The sequence below is a fragment of the Apis florea genome, unplaced genomic scaffold (genome assembly GCF_048593485.1).
Source record: "Apis florea isolate Af1SG1 unplaced genomic scaffold, ASM4859348v1 contig_2350_pilon, whole genome shotgun sequence".
NCBI lineage: Eukaryota > Metazoa > Arthropoda > Insecta > Hymenoptera > Apidae > Apis > Apis florea.
This window is the reverse complement of record NW_028256565.1, coordinates 7,965,694-7,980,937: the sequence shown is the minus strand read 5'-3', so window position 1 is coordinate 7,980,937 and position 15,244 is coordinate 7,965,694. Positions and strand designations below refer to the sequence as shown.

The window sequence follows — 15,244 nt, the reverse complement described above, 5'->3', positions numbered from 1 at the left end:
TCCGACACGCATCTCGATCCCACTCGCAAGGTTGTATTTCGTGCCTGTTCTTTCCAATTTCATTCGTCAGAATGTGTATAAGAAGGGAAAACAACGTGGAAGTATCGATCACGCGTAAATGTTAAACATCGATGTTGATCGTGACGTTTAGCCCAGCGATAATCCCGGTTTAACTAGAACGGAACTGAACTTTTAATGGAACGTCACGTGCACGCTTACTCGACGCAAATAGGGCGAACGATAGATATACGTATATATTTCTAATTACCAACTTCTCGAGCTTTCCACAATCGAACCAGTTTTCGTCATCGTCGTGAAGTGGTATTCTCCTCTCGCGGAAGATGATGTCTTCTCGAGGAAACTTTCTTTGCATTCTTGGAGGATCGAGCGATTCTTTATTATTATCCAATTGATTAAAGATTCGAGGCAATTATCGTTTCGAATTGGAATTCGTGAACGAAAAGGAGTGATTTCGTGGTATTTCGAAAGTTTCTTTGGACGTTCGAGTTAATGTTACGAATTATTCTTAAACTGTCGACGAGCAAATATTCCTTGATCGAGATTTCTTTCTAATAATCGAGTGCAAAGGAAATTTCTTCCTTGAGAAAAATATCTCATCTTAATAAGAAAACTAATATCTTTCGAAACTTTCATCCCCAAAAAAACAGTTCTAGAGTATCGTGGCCGTTTTCCCATTCTATTCAATCGATCCGTTGTAAACTCGAATTTTCCACAACTCGTACGTTTGTTCGATCGATACAACGATCGATTCATCTTATTCAGAAATGTTTCGGTTTCCGTTCAAAGAGGCCGTTTCCATCGCTAATTGACGTCGCGTCACGGCGCACGTCTGCTCTCAGACTCGTCTGCCTTCCTGCGGCTAATGGGCCCACTTTTGCAACCGCATCGCGATTACGTTCAAACGATATGACGCGTGGCTGCGATCGTGGATAAACCCAAAGCTAAATGCCAACGTCTCGATGGATTCGAAACTTTTATTAAGATCAAAGATCCTTCTCCAATTGATTAAATCGAATCGCGTAGAAAAAGTAAGAATGACAGGTGAAGGATTATTATTAAAGTTGTACAGTTTTAATGAATAGCTGTAATTTTTAATCGGCGACAAAACTAGCGGATTAAATCGTACGATCCACGCTAAGAATCCATAGAATGACGCGTTAACCGATTGATTGATTCGGCAAGAAATTCATTTCCCGTGAAACATTGGCGAGGAGAAATTTCATCCACTTTGGACATGGATAGCCTTGCCAAGAAAGGATCGCGACTCCTCCTATCCGTGAGAAATGGAAACATCGTAAAAGGAAAGTAATCTTTTCTTCTAATAGAATATTTCCTCCTCGCGCGAGAATCTTATCGTCTCGATATGTGGAGGGAAATCGATCACGGAAGTCCATGTTCCCGTTCCGAATCCTCGCCTCGACACGCTTCGTTGGCCAATATGCATCCACGTTCGTTTATAAACACCTGCAACAACAACAACAACAACAAAGTTGAAATGCGTTTACGTACACCGATCTATTTGATTCTGTCTGTGCCCGGCCTTCCGCGTTTCAACAACTGCGTTCCCCACTCGAAGGGTAAATCGGCTCGAATCAAATATTTTCGAAGCGCGGTTGGTCTTCCACAAAGGGATCGTTGCCACGATTGTTTGACTCGGTTTCAACCGAAATTCAACGAGAGATTTCTAACAGCTTTTAAAGAGGCAGAGAGAGGGAGAGAGAGATTGGAATGCAGGAGGTTTTGGATGCTTTTAGGATCGCTCCATTGGAATATTTTGTATCGATTCGTCACCTTTGTTGAGAGAACTTAATTACGGTGGAACGTTGATTGTTGTCCAAGTTTGATTATATTCGTATTATATACGAGAGATTTTTAACAACTTTTAGAGAGGGAGAGATAGATTGGAATGTAAGAGGTTTTGGATGGTTTTAGGATCGCTCTATTGGAATATTTTGTATCGATTCGTCACCTTTGTTGAGAGAACTTAATTACGGTAGAACGTTGATTGTTGTCCAAGTTTGATTATATACGAGAGATTTCTAACAGCTTCCTTTTAAAAAGGAAGAGAGAGATTGGAATGCAGGAGGTTTTGGATGGTTTTAGGATCGCTCTATTGGAATATTTTGTGTCGATTCGTCACCTTTGTTGAGAGAACTTAATTACGGTGGAACGTTGATTGTTGTCCAAGTTTGATTATATTCATACTTGTATTCGAAAATGATGTAGAAGAAATTGGACGAGGTTGAAAATAGAGATCTCAAGATTTCATCGTTCATTTCACTTTCTTGCAAATTATTGCAATTTATTCGCAAGAGTGGTTGGAAAAGTAAAAACATTCTTCTCAAAATTTTCTTCCCTTCGTTCAGATCATCTTTCGAAATTGTTTTAAATTTCGAGTATGAAATATCTTTCGATATAATTTCATTGAAATTCGCGTTGCGTTTCACGTAATCTTCGATTATATTATCTAAAAATATAGCACGAACTCGGGAATACGTTTTATTCAGAAAGTTGCACATTGTTCTCCTCCCTTTATCGCATCTCTGTACGAAATGACACGTTTCCCATTAAAAGGATGACAAGTTTTTCTTTTTTTTTTTCTTTTCCTTTTCCCCATTTTTCATTTCCTTTAAATCACCACACGCTGATAAAAATGGATCCGCCAACGCGAGGCACGATCGATGGACGGTCTTTGATCTCGTTCTTTCTTCGCCTCTGATTAGATCCCTTTGATGCGCGCATAAATACTGCCACGCGTTTGATACGCGTGGACGTTCCACGAGCGGATAATAAATGAAAATAATTCAACTGATTTCCTCCTCGAGTTGTTGAACGAGTCGATGCCTCTCCGTTCTTCCCGCCCCGATTAACTTTCAATTTTTCAAAATTGGAAAATAATTCCTCCCTTTGAATGGCGGAAATTGGGAAAAAATTGGATACCTATTTTTTAAACTCAGGAAAAAACAGGATGGGATTCTCCCTTTTTAGAGAGCAAAGAGAATTTAAATAAAAACTTTCAAAGTTTCATTCATGAAGATTAATATTACAAAATTGTTATTAGGCATAGCAGCAATAATTTTTCAATCAATTATTTTAATCGCCCCCCTCGTATGAATTTTGCAGCAATAAAGTTATTAAAGAGCCTGCTATCACGTCTGCAGGGGTAATATTTTGACTTAATTACAACGAGGAAAATTACCATACTGTCGAAGCAACGCGGGTCAACGCGGGTCACTCGCTGACTTATTGGACACGAGTGATCGGGAATAACGAGCAAACGAGGGTACACGAGCAGAGACAGGCAAGGCGTGGATGTTTAAAGCCTCGTACAGTCGTCCTCGAGCGCCGGATGTACCGATACACGCAATTGATTTCGCGTGTATACAGGTCTCTCTTCCTTGGAAAATTATTATTTATCAAATTTATCGATCTCTCTTCCTCCGAAACGAATTTGTTGAATCCCCTTCCCTGAAAGAAACGAAAGAGAATTACGAGATGTGGTTGCAAACATCATGAATCACATTAAACACTTACCACAAAGAAAATGTACAATTACAACATTCTAAGCGTATTTTAAACTCTATCAAAAGAAACTACTACTGCCATCTATATGGCAAACAAGATATTTCCCCGATCTCCTTCGTGAAATCAATCTATCCCATCGAGAGATAAACATCAGACGTTCCCAATCACGTTCCAAATAAGAGGATCTCTTCACGCGAGCTCGGTTCAATTTTCGGTAAGAACTTCCAAGCTGCAACTTCGATTCGTCTTTCGAATCCCGCATGGAATCACCGGAAGGTGAGCTGAGATTGGATTGTATAAGGAAACAATTGGCATAGAAATAGGTGGTTGCCGCGGTCGACAAACACGGCGGGGGTGGTTGGCATGCAAATTGTCGCGTGCGCTCGGTCGATTCGAACGCGTTCTGTACGACGCCATTTTGCCGGATTTGCAATTCGCGCCAATTTTTCGTCCGCAAATTTATCGAATTCGACTTTGTCCACGATGAAACGAGTCTCGTTTATATTCTGATCCAGTTGACACGCGTTCCTTCGCAACTTGTTAACACTAAATCTATCCACATTTCATGTATATCTATTCCTAGCGGTCAAATGATCGCTGCAAAGAAACATTTGTATCTTAATACAAAAAGAGATTTTTAGCTAATTGGAAATATTTTTCTGGTGCTACAATAATGTGTGATCGGTTATATCTACACCGAATTTTGTGCTATTGTAAAGTCATATGGCGATACAGTAACTTTGTATACGCAAGAAATTCTAAAGGAAATTTCAAAAACGGTCATTTGATCGCGCGTGGTAGGTTTAGTGTTAATCAACTTGAAAATGATTATTTTAAAAAATGTATATATATATATATGTACATCGTAAGTGTTTACGGAGAATATAACATTTTCGTGGAATGAACATTTGGAATATCGTTATAATTAGAGTTGGAAAAGAATAATAATAATGGAAAGCTCGCTCTCGTTTTCATCCAAAAGATATCTTCTAAGTTAATCTCAACTCGATCGTCCAGCAATCACCGAGAAATTTATTACGATTTTTGGAATGGGGAGACAGAACGATTTGCACGAGCTGTTTTCCGGAAGTATCGGGTCAAGTATCGAAAAGAAGGGCGCGCCTTCGCTTCACAATTAAAAGGAGGCTGCACCCAGCGCCGATTGTTCGTCTCGCTGTTCGGAAAAAGAAGCAGAGAAACGGACGCGTTAACGAACAATCTACGGTATGGGCTATTGTTCTCTTAATAGTCAGGGGTTGGAATGGAAGGAGAGGGAGAGGGGAGGGGGGTTGGACAGGATGTAAACGTCATTACGGATGCGCGAAACCGATGTACACGGCGTTAACCTACTTTTGTTTAATCACAAAGGCGGTCCAACCGGGTTCAACGTCTCGTTACACTTTTCGCGCCGCCTAATGCTAATTGCCCAGACTCTTTTTTCCTCTCTTCTCATCTTTAACGACTGTGGTGAGGAAAAAATTCGTATTAAATATCTTTAGATTCCTCTGCTGAGACGACCAATTTCAAACTCGTGCTTTGCGATCGTTACATGTTACAGTAAATTCATCTTATAAGAGTTTGATATATATTTAAAAATAATCGTGATGATTTTGAACAAATTCTTGATCAGATTTGTAACGATTCAATCGCGTGTAAAATCGATTACTTCTCCATTCGAGAGACGATTCGTCCGATCATTTTTAAATTATCTTTTTCTTTCTCTCAGATATTATATACACTCACGAATATTCCGACCTAGCTCGTAAATCTCGCGAGACAGCTTTAAAGTTGCGCCCAAGTTCCCTTTCAATCTTCAACCGTTACCGTTTCATTCCTCCAGGGATGAAAAGTTTCCGCCAATCCGCCCCTTTCCGCCCCCCTCATCCCGGGGACTGATTATATCCGATTATTACGGGTAATGTTTTCTAAAACCTAAGCAAAGCGACGGTGCAATTTAAATTTCAATTAAAACTCGTGTGCGGGTGCGGAGAATGCATTTTCCCCCGTGGAAATTTCTCGATCCTCCTTTTCCATCCACCGGTTTCAAGAAGGGAACAATCGCTCCCCTTTTTAATCGTAATGCGCAAGACACGCGGCCTTCTTTCACTCTCCACTTGACCCACTGGAAAACTGGAAAACACTTGGTCCGCGTTCCTTGTTCGACCAGAGAAACGATTCTCACGTTTCTCTCAACCCTCTCTCTTCTTAAGGCTAGATCTTTTCCTCGAAGATTTTTGTGAGATTAACGGAATATCTGGTGGTTTAGAATTAATGTGCGATTAATTCGAATTAATCTATTCGAAATTACAGCAATAAAGATTTTTGTGCGTCGAGTATAGGGGAAATGTTGGATTGATTAATAAATGAAAAATTTATTTTTCATCGTCGTGCCCAGCTTCAGAGTGGAATAAAGCGAGGAAAAATTTGTTGATTAATAATTATAGTCTCGAGTTCACGTGTTATCATTTGTCACGCTCATCGTGTTCAAGTCGATTTATAAACTGGAGTAAAGGGTATAGAGTCTGGATAGTTATTCTAGCGATTAATTCCTGGAATGTACTATTATTCCTGCTAATCGAGTATCGCGCTTTCATCGTCGTGTTAAACGTGTTAAACTTACGGCAAACAACCGAAACGAATAGGGTTAATCAGGTTTGGCGATGCGACAATGGAACGAGAGCAATAATATATCGAACCTCGGCTCCGTGAATGGATTTCGCCATTCTGAATTCGTAAATTCGTCCCGGAAATTGGCTTCCCCTGTAGCACGAGGTATAATATTCGTCTCGGCTCGTCGGTCGGCATCCTTGTCATCACGCAGGTTCCACACCTATCTATCGATCGGTCGACACCTACCTTCCTCGTAAAACCCTTTCTTTACGACTACACACTCCCCCTCCCTCTCCTTGGTGAAGGAAATCATCGAGACGATATCATTTCTCTCTCGCTTAACAGGTTCAACCTCCGTAAATCAAACAACCGCCAGGCTAAACCGCTCAATCCTCGAGGCGAAGGAAAGTATCGTGAGAGAGTATTCTCTTGTCGTATCTTCGTTCTTTTGCTGCAAAATCGAAGAGTATATATGTTATTGGAATTGGAATTTAACTATTCCTTCGTTTTTGAATTAAATATTTTCAGGAAGGATAATTATCGTTTCTTTTAATGGGTGGCTCAGAGAAAGTATTTGACACATGTTTTTTTATTCTTTATTTTTAAGGAAATCTTATGAACACGAAGAGAAATGTTCATACAATGTTCCGAATTTATATCATTTTTGGCGTTTGAGGGATGTGCAACTTATTATCATCTTGTATAAATTTTCAAATCAAAATCAGAATTTCAAATTGGTGCTCGTATGCTATTGAGCACCTTTTTAATTGATTCTAGCTATATATTTTGACTGCTTCACTTGTCCTCGCACACGTAGCAATTTATTCATCACGTTCGTGAAAAGTACAATTGTGTGTATTATTTAATTCAAATAGTTAAATTTGATTTTCGTTTCTATCGTTTTAATATAATATATCCTGTTTATTTCAACTTCTTTCCACTCAATTTTTATTTCCTTTTTCCTTCAAGAATAGATCATGATAACAAGATCAGCACAGATTGATAACTCCAAAACTCCAAAATATTGTTAGACGTGCAACTAAGTTCTTTCCCCTTTCTTTTCCCAAATTCAAGATTTTATTGCACAAATCAGATTACTCGATTGTTTTATTCGGATAGATACCGATCTTTCTACCAATTCTTCTCGCATCTGAGTCAAATTTTCCTCGAACGATTCCTCTGACTCGTTTTCCAGCTTCCAACCCTTGCTACGACTTTCTGCGTCTTTCCGTTCTCTCCCAGTGGCGCGCAAACCGTTTCAGTTAGCTTCGACAACCGATTTCCTAAGCTGGAATATCGCTCGAAATCGTTGTTGCACAGAACTCTTCTTAACCCTTTCGCTATAGTCGCTCTGCATAAGATCGAGTATCTTTCTTTGGAAAGCATCGATATTCTGTTTCTATCAATTTTTTTTCAATAAAAAATCGTCAAAGCAACTCGAATCGCAACGCTGACGATCTTTCTCGAGCACTAGCGAAAGGATTAAAAAAGAAAGAACGGGAAGTAATTCGAATTCTGTTACCATTTCTGTTACCATTTTGCCCGATCCAAATCGCTCGCGTTTTTACGATCCTTTGATGGAATTATTCGTTTTGATTCGAATTGGAGAAGGAGGAAGATTTCCATCCCCATGCTCGTCATCGAGGAAAATTATTAATCGTGAAATTCGTAGAGAAAAAGGGGGAAGGGACTTGCACGCCTGATATTTCGACAAATCGAGCATATCAACGAATCTAATTCATTGTTGGTGAAATTGATAGCCCGCTCGATAATTAACGTACTCCTCCTCCTCCTCCTCCTCCATCTAAACGTGGCGAACGTGCCACGATACCCGAGGATCGGCCGTCGTTGGATCGCGGAGGGTGGAGGCTGATGCGGCGGCTCTCTGGCCTAGATGAAGCTCGTGGAGAGTGTCAGTCAACCGGTCAACAACCCGCCTCCTTGCAAGTATCGCGTGCCTTCGTCCATTAACCCGGTTAATCGCGCGCTCGTTAATTCCCATTTTGCCTGTTTCGCCCGATCCAAGTCGCTCGCGTTTTCACAATCCTTTGATGGGATCGTTCGTTTCGATTCGAATTGGAGAAATATCTCCATCCCCGTGCTCGTCATCGAGGAAAATTATTAATTTAATTATTAAATTTAAATCGTTCTAAAAAAGAAAATGTAAAAGTGGAAGAAAGCGAACGATCCGCATTTCAAGATCTCGAGCGATAGTCAAAATAGAAATTGGGAAGGGAAGGGGACGAATGAGGAATTTTTTTGAAAGTGTATCGAAATAATTCGATGTATCATTGATGAGGAGGAAAATAACTCGTGAGATTTCACGGATTCATGAGAGAATGAAGAGAAGAGAGAGAGAACGGCCTCTTCCTCCAAGTTGCAACTTGTGCAAGGAAACAGGTGAGGGAAACGAAATATACGAAAATATAAACGTCCCCTTTGTACGCACACAATATTAAAAAGAGGAGGAGATATCTAGAGACATATATATATATATTCGATCGGAGAAGTGTTTTTGAGAATAGTTCGCGGACGAGGCTAAACAGAGTGAATCAGGGAAAGTTTGAGCGGAAGGTGAAGGGAGAATTGAAAAGGGGGAATTTATCAAAGTAGCCTGGAAGTTATTTCTGCTCGTTTCTGGTCTGTCGCGTCTAGAATTCGGTGCCAACTGTTCCTCTTATATATTAACGGATATTATTCATACTCCCGCGAATAGTCAAGATGCTGCTCGTAATTGAATAATATTGCATTATGCGGGAACAATTCCGGATACGAGCTTACATTGTGCAGACGGCACAGGGGAATTTGCAACGGTGTTCGTTGATAAGAGGGGGAAGTACAATAGAATTATTGGATATATGGAAAAGTTTATTATTATCGGTTAAGACGTTTCCATCCTTCGAACAAGCTCAAATTATCATCAACGTGCGAAGTCTAAGAGGACGAATTTAAAATAAACGTGAGAGAGATAATTTAGAATTAATCTCGAAAAAATTCCACGAATCGATACGTTTCGATTAACCCGCCAATTAATCGAAACTTTTCAACTCGAAATTACATTATGCGAATGAAAAGGGTGTGGAAACAATCGAGTTATCGCCGAGTCCGATTCTCCTTCTACACAGGGTGAAACGAGGAGCTGGATTGGATCTCAATTAGAGGAGGAGGAAACGTTTCAATTTCGGAGAAACCCTCTTTTCGTGTACACGATTTCGACTTTTATCGGTAATTTCCACGGTGGAACGAGTGGGCGTGTGTCGCGCGTGTCCCGTCGAATCGCAGGAAGCTCGATCGATTTGCATTCACCACGCGCATCCTGCTCTTTCCAACTTTCCATTCATATTTTTACTCGGGCCACTGCCTCGTTCCTGATCACAATCGCCGTAACGTTTCCCCACCCCCTGGTGGGTGGCAACGCATGAATGAAAGTCAATTTCACACGTACCCCTGTCCTTGTTTTCGCGCGAGAATTCTTCGTGGAACGACAGCTATTTCAAGATGGACGGATATTTCGATGAGGCTGATGGTCATCGATTGAAACGACACCGTGCCCTTTGCGCGACCAAAGGAATCTTGTATGCGCGTAAATTCTTGCTTCTTCCCCTGAAACGTACGAAATTTCGATAAAGAAATTATTCGAATCGAATTTTAATTTTTGAGAAGACATTTTTAAAAGATTAATTTTTTACATCGAACGAAAGGGGTTAATCCGCGTTGAAACTGGTCCGTCGTTGCGGCTTTCGTCGTTTTCGTTTCGCCAACCCAAGCCCAGAGCGGATTCCGGTATAAATAACTCGAGGAGAGTCCGCGCGCAAATATAGTCACGGATATAGCGCCGGGGATCGGTTGGAAACATTACTCGAAATTGCACGGATCTAATCCTTTCGCGGATAACAGATAGAATGAAGGATGAAAATTCGTGGCAAATTTTGGAAATCGGCTATTCTTTTCGAAAAAGCTTCGACTTGCTCCGTAGTTGACGTTCTCTAATTCTCGCCGTAATCCCGTTTCGCTTCCTCAAACTTGTCAAACGATTTAATTCTCTCGTGCAACTCCTAGAGGTCTAATTTCGGAGACAATTTATCGTCGATGCTAGCTCCGCTTAATGCCAACTGCGTCTAACGAGCATGCAAATCGACCTTTTCGTCGTCACGATTCGATCTCGCGAATAATACATTTCTTTTTTATCACTCACTGATAAAAATTGATCTTTAAATTAATTCGAGAAACTTTCCTAGAAAAGATTCTATGAATTCCATAAAATTGCTAAGAATTGATAAGATTTCTTTTCCTTTTCGAAAATTTGGATCGAAACGACAAACATCAGTTCGAAAGGTTTGGAAACTTAATTTTCATCGGTAAATCGGCGTGAAACCGGTGTACAAAATCAAGCAGCCACTGGTAAGTTCGACACACGGACGGAGGGCAAACGTGCACACACACACACACACACACGATTCTCCCTGTGTTTCTCTCGCGTGATGCGAATCCGTGCTGGCCGGGCGCCAGGATTAGTCATCCGAGACGCGGATCTCTCTCGTGGGCCAGGCTACGTGTGCGCACTCGACAAGGAAGCCGAGATCCGTGTTTGGATTGTCGAATTTCAGGTGCGACCCCCTTCAAATCCTTGGGGAAACGGATATATATCGAGACGCCATCTCTCGAGTTGCGTCTCTCCCCGCCCCTTCGAAATAATCGCTCCAACGATTAGTTCGAAAAGCGCAGCATTTCTAACATTATTTCCAACATTAGTTCGAATGTTGGAAATACTTGAATTTTGGATAAAATTCGATTGATTGGGAGAAAAAAATGTGCGATTACTTTTTCGATTTTCGAATTTTACTTTTCGAATATTTTCAATCGATTGTTACATTAATATTCATGGTTCTCAGGCCAAGTTATTAGATCGATACATGGGGGAGAGATCGTTAAAGCTCGACGTTAGGGGAGGCGATCCATCATTTTTCCCGCCAGTGGTGGTTCCAAGGTTTCAATTTCAAATTCTTCTAGGAAATTTTTCCACGATCGTTCGCGGGGCTGGAGCGATGAGTAACAGCTGGCCCGTTTGTTTCCTCTTCTCCTTTTTCCTTTTATTTCTTGTTTTTCTTGCTCTCCGGGCGTAAAGATTCAGTATTGTTTCGCATCTGGCCGGTGTTTCATTAAAATCTTCCACGTTATTTGACGACTTTCGCGGCGAGTTCTTGTTCTTTCCGTTCGTCGTAACGCCCTTCAAGAAGACCCTTTCCCGACCGGAAAACGAGCCACTCAAACGTAGACGAGTGGCTCCTTCTCCTCGTAACAGACGACGAGTAATGACGAGGATGGTCTTGTTACGTTACGTTTCCTTTCCTGCCGATTCCTCCTTCTCTTCTCCCCGTCCATCCCTCGAAAATTCTGCCACGATAAATCGCTTTTCACTCACGCGAGTTCAGCGAATCGTGGAAAAATTTCTCTCGAAAATTGCTATCGTTCTAATCCCTCGAAACGATGTTCCATGTTTCAACGAAATTTCGAAAAAGGCCAATTCCACTTCTTCGAAAACTCAACAAATTTAATATATATCGCGAATCTAACGAATTTTCGTCAAAGAGGAGAGAGAGAAAAAGAGAAGATTCGTTGGAGAAGAATGGATAATAAATTTAATCGTTAAAGACGCCGATCGGAATTTTCGCATCGATCCCCGCATGGAAATCGTTAATTTCGTTCAAATCGAGGATTAAATTCGACTTGTTCGAAGCTAAGATTTCCATCTACGCAAAAATATTTGAAATGCGAAATATCGTGGGAAGCCAATCGAGCCAATAACAGGGTTATTATTCCGTCTGTCCTCGCGTTTTCCTTAATACTCGCGTATTTTCACTGTTCCAGGGGAAATTTCGATTTGGTCGTAGGCGGGCCTTTCGATCAAGGTCCCCGCCAGGAAACCCTACGAAATTGAATAGCATGGTCGGGGCTAACGAGACTGATAAAGCCGTACGTAAATACCGTTCTCGTGACGAACACGAGGGTCTCTCTCTCTCTCTCTTTCTCTTTCGTTAGAGGAGGATGGAGGAGGGCAATAAGCCGGTCGAAACGGCAACGAGAAAATAATTGTGAGCTCCGTTGTGCGCGCGTGTGTGTGTGTGTGTGTGTGTGTATGTGCACGACCAATTAAGGGCTTGGCTGTGTTGTAACGCGAAGCAACAGACGTTTTAACCCAATTAAACGTTTTTCTATGGTGAAAACAATCTTCAAAAAACCGATGGAAATATATCCTCCGCAATTTCCTCCAGTGTTTTTCGTTTTTAGCCTCGACACGTTTTTTGGGTTGGTTGTTTTTTTTTAAAAAACAGTTCTGTTCTTCCTTTTTTTTGTAGTACTCTAGGTACATTTCGGTGTCTGGAATCGATTCTTTAAAAAACGTTTCCAAGAATTTAATTGATTATTGACGCTAATTATATTATCGTTGCTTTCGAGATTACGTTTTCTACGAGGTATCTTCTTACGTGTAAGCTTGATTGATTGATAGGTAATAAAAAGTCGAACGAATAACGTTCTGATACGATTAATTGAGGCAAACTCGTAATTAACTTTTTTCTCCTCGATGGAAAAATTGAACACGCGTAAACGTGACGTGATAATTAACGCAACAATGTCTCTAAACGTTTAATTGAATTCGGATAAATCGATTTCTGCGGTTCACGGAATGAAATACTCATTGAATCAATACGATACGCGACAATTAACCGGGCAACGTACTATCTGTTATGCTTGAAATTATAAATAAATGCGAAACGATGAATAATAAAAATAATTCATTCTTCATAATTATCTGTACTCTTTCTAAACAAATTCTCACTCTATTGTATCTCAAATACTCTATTGTTCTCAAACTAACTTTGTTGAAAATCTAAAGTATATCGGAAATTGATGACAATGGAAGATTAATAAATAAATTTTGCAGAAGAATGCATTTTCAATTTTAACAACGACACGAGACATTCTAATGCACCAATGATAACTAATCACACCTCCAACGATCGAACAATTATACGTAATTTGCAATATTCGATTGAAACTATTTTCCTCAGTTTCGTTCAACTGGATTCGATAACTAAAAAACACCGTTCGCAAACTATGCATAATCGCAAAGAAAGAGAGAGAATCCATACTGATTTCTCAAGCAATAATTTCTCAACAATCATTGTCGCGTTATCATCACCTATATTATTTCATTGTGATCGATTCGAGGGAAGAACGGGGAGGGGGGGCAGAAATATATGAAACAAACGTTACGTACGTGATGTCAACTGAATTCCGAATGTTGGAAAAATCAGCCGTCCGTCCAGGAGGATCCAGCAAAAGCCAAATGTAGCAGGCTCTCCCGCACAATGCCTCCTCCCACGCGTGATTCCATCAACGACGTGTACAAGTATAATGTAAACAAACGGGATCGAGACGATTCCGATTTAATCCGCCGCGGTAACTCGATCGACGCCGATCGATTAACCCGTTTCCGTTTCAAGTATCAAGGATTGATATTATCCCGGAACAAGCCACGTTCGATTCGATCTTCTCTCGACCACAAACTGCCGCGGATTATAATTAAATATACGTTAAATATTCGCGTATTTTCGAGTCTGAACTCGAGGAATTTCGCGTGTCAACTAAATAAATTTGTACACGCCGCGTACCACCGTCGTATTGACTTTCAGACGACTCGTTTCGCGGTTTCCATTTCTTGGAAATGGTTAATGAGGCTCGGTGTTTAGTGTTTACTACGGATCGATCCGTATGGAGGGGATTCGAACGAAATGTATACACGCGCGATATATTTATTATGCTTACTCATCCGTGTGTCGAAATTGTGAAAGGTGATGGACGAATTGAGATCGAGAGGAGATTGTGTGGTAAATTTTTTTTTTTAAAAAACGTAAATTTTCGTCGAGTGGAAATTATTTCGCGGAATATTGTAATAATTATATATCGTCGATACTCGAAACGACTAGCACGATTAAAGGATCTCGTAAAGATAATTCTAACTCGTCCCGATTGGAAATAGGGCGGATTAATTTTAAGATTTTAATGGGAATTAATTTATGAATCCCATTCGTTTTGGGATTCTTTGGCGTGGTTTGTTAATGCGCGAAACGGGGATGGTAAACGGCGCAAATTCCACGATCGAGATCCTTGAGGACTTGCACCGCGAGTAACGATTAATTAAGTGGTGGCGTGGCTTCGTGCAAACACCGATCGCTATGTCTCGGAGCTTCGCTCTCTGAGTGAATCGAAGAGACGTCGAAAGCCACACATAGTATAGGGGATAGGATTAATTGAATTCGAAGCGACGGGGACGTGAAATAATCTTGCTCGAGGTGAACGAGATTAGTTTTAATCGAAATCCATTCTTGTGAAACGTTTTGTGACATTAATTCTTTTTTCGAAATTTCAAGTCTCTTTTAAAACTGATTAAGTAAACGTTAAAATAAAAAATCGAAGATTCGAGTCGTACGTTAAAAATTTCATCAAGCAACATTTTTCAAAATTGAAAAGAATCGCCATCGAAAAGAATTGAATCGATACGTGAATCGATTCGCTCGATTTTTAATTAAATCTTCGATTGATTCTCGATCGTTTTGTATTTCGAAAATCGAAACGCGAACAGAAGAAATAGGAGGAGGTTGTTTCGACAACGAGTTAAATTTATTTGGGGCAAATATTCTTAAAAGGATGAAACGTTTCCTGTTCCGCGAAAAAAAAAAAAAGAAAAGAAGACGAGTGGATGGGGAAGGGGATTGTTGAATAATCCAGAAACCTAGAATCTTGAAGGCGAAACATTCTCCTTGGACGGAATACGTGTCGCGTTTTAAATCCGCTCGAGGGAAAGAGGAATGAAATGGAGAAAATAAAGCGATGCGAGCGAAATGACGAGAATTCGAGGATTCGTCGCCCTCCTGGGATTCCTTAGACTAAACTTTCGATTCCGTGGAAAGTTATTACGATATTGTGATTCGAGGAGTGGTTTCACTTTACCGAGAAAAAGTTAAGAGAAAAATTATCGGCTGCCAGAGACTTCGTTTATCATTATTCGTAAAATATACAAATTTGG

The 15,244-nt window shown here is 40.5% G+C and overlaps 1 protein-coding gene and 1 long non-coding RNA gene across 5 annotated transcripts in view; one reads left to right on the top strand and one right to left on the bottom strand.

The window, feature by feature from the left end:
* The window catches only part of LOC100869758 (uncharacterized), a 98,768-nt gene that overhangs the window by 13,365 nt on the left and 70,159 nt on the right, over window positions 1–15,244 (top strand). The window lies entirely within an intron of this gene.
* LOC147658179 (uncharacterized) lies at window positions 1,091–13,729 on the bottom strand. Of its 2 annotated transcripts, XR_015291072.1 has the most exons (3): window positions 13,436–13,729; window positions 9,602–9,759; window positions 1,091–1,485 (listed from the first exon to the last, which is right to left on the bottom strand). It is a non-coding gene; the product is annotated as an uncharacterized LOC147658179 (long non-coding RNA). The 2 variants fall into 2 exon arrangements; XR_015291071.1 differs by lacking the exon at window positions 9,602–9,759.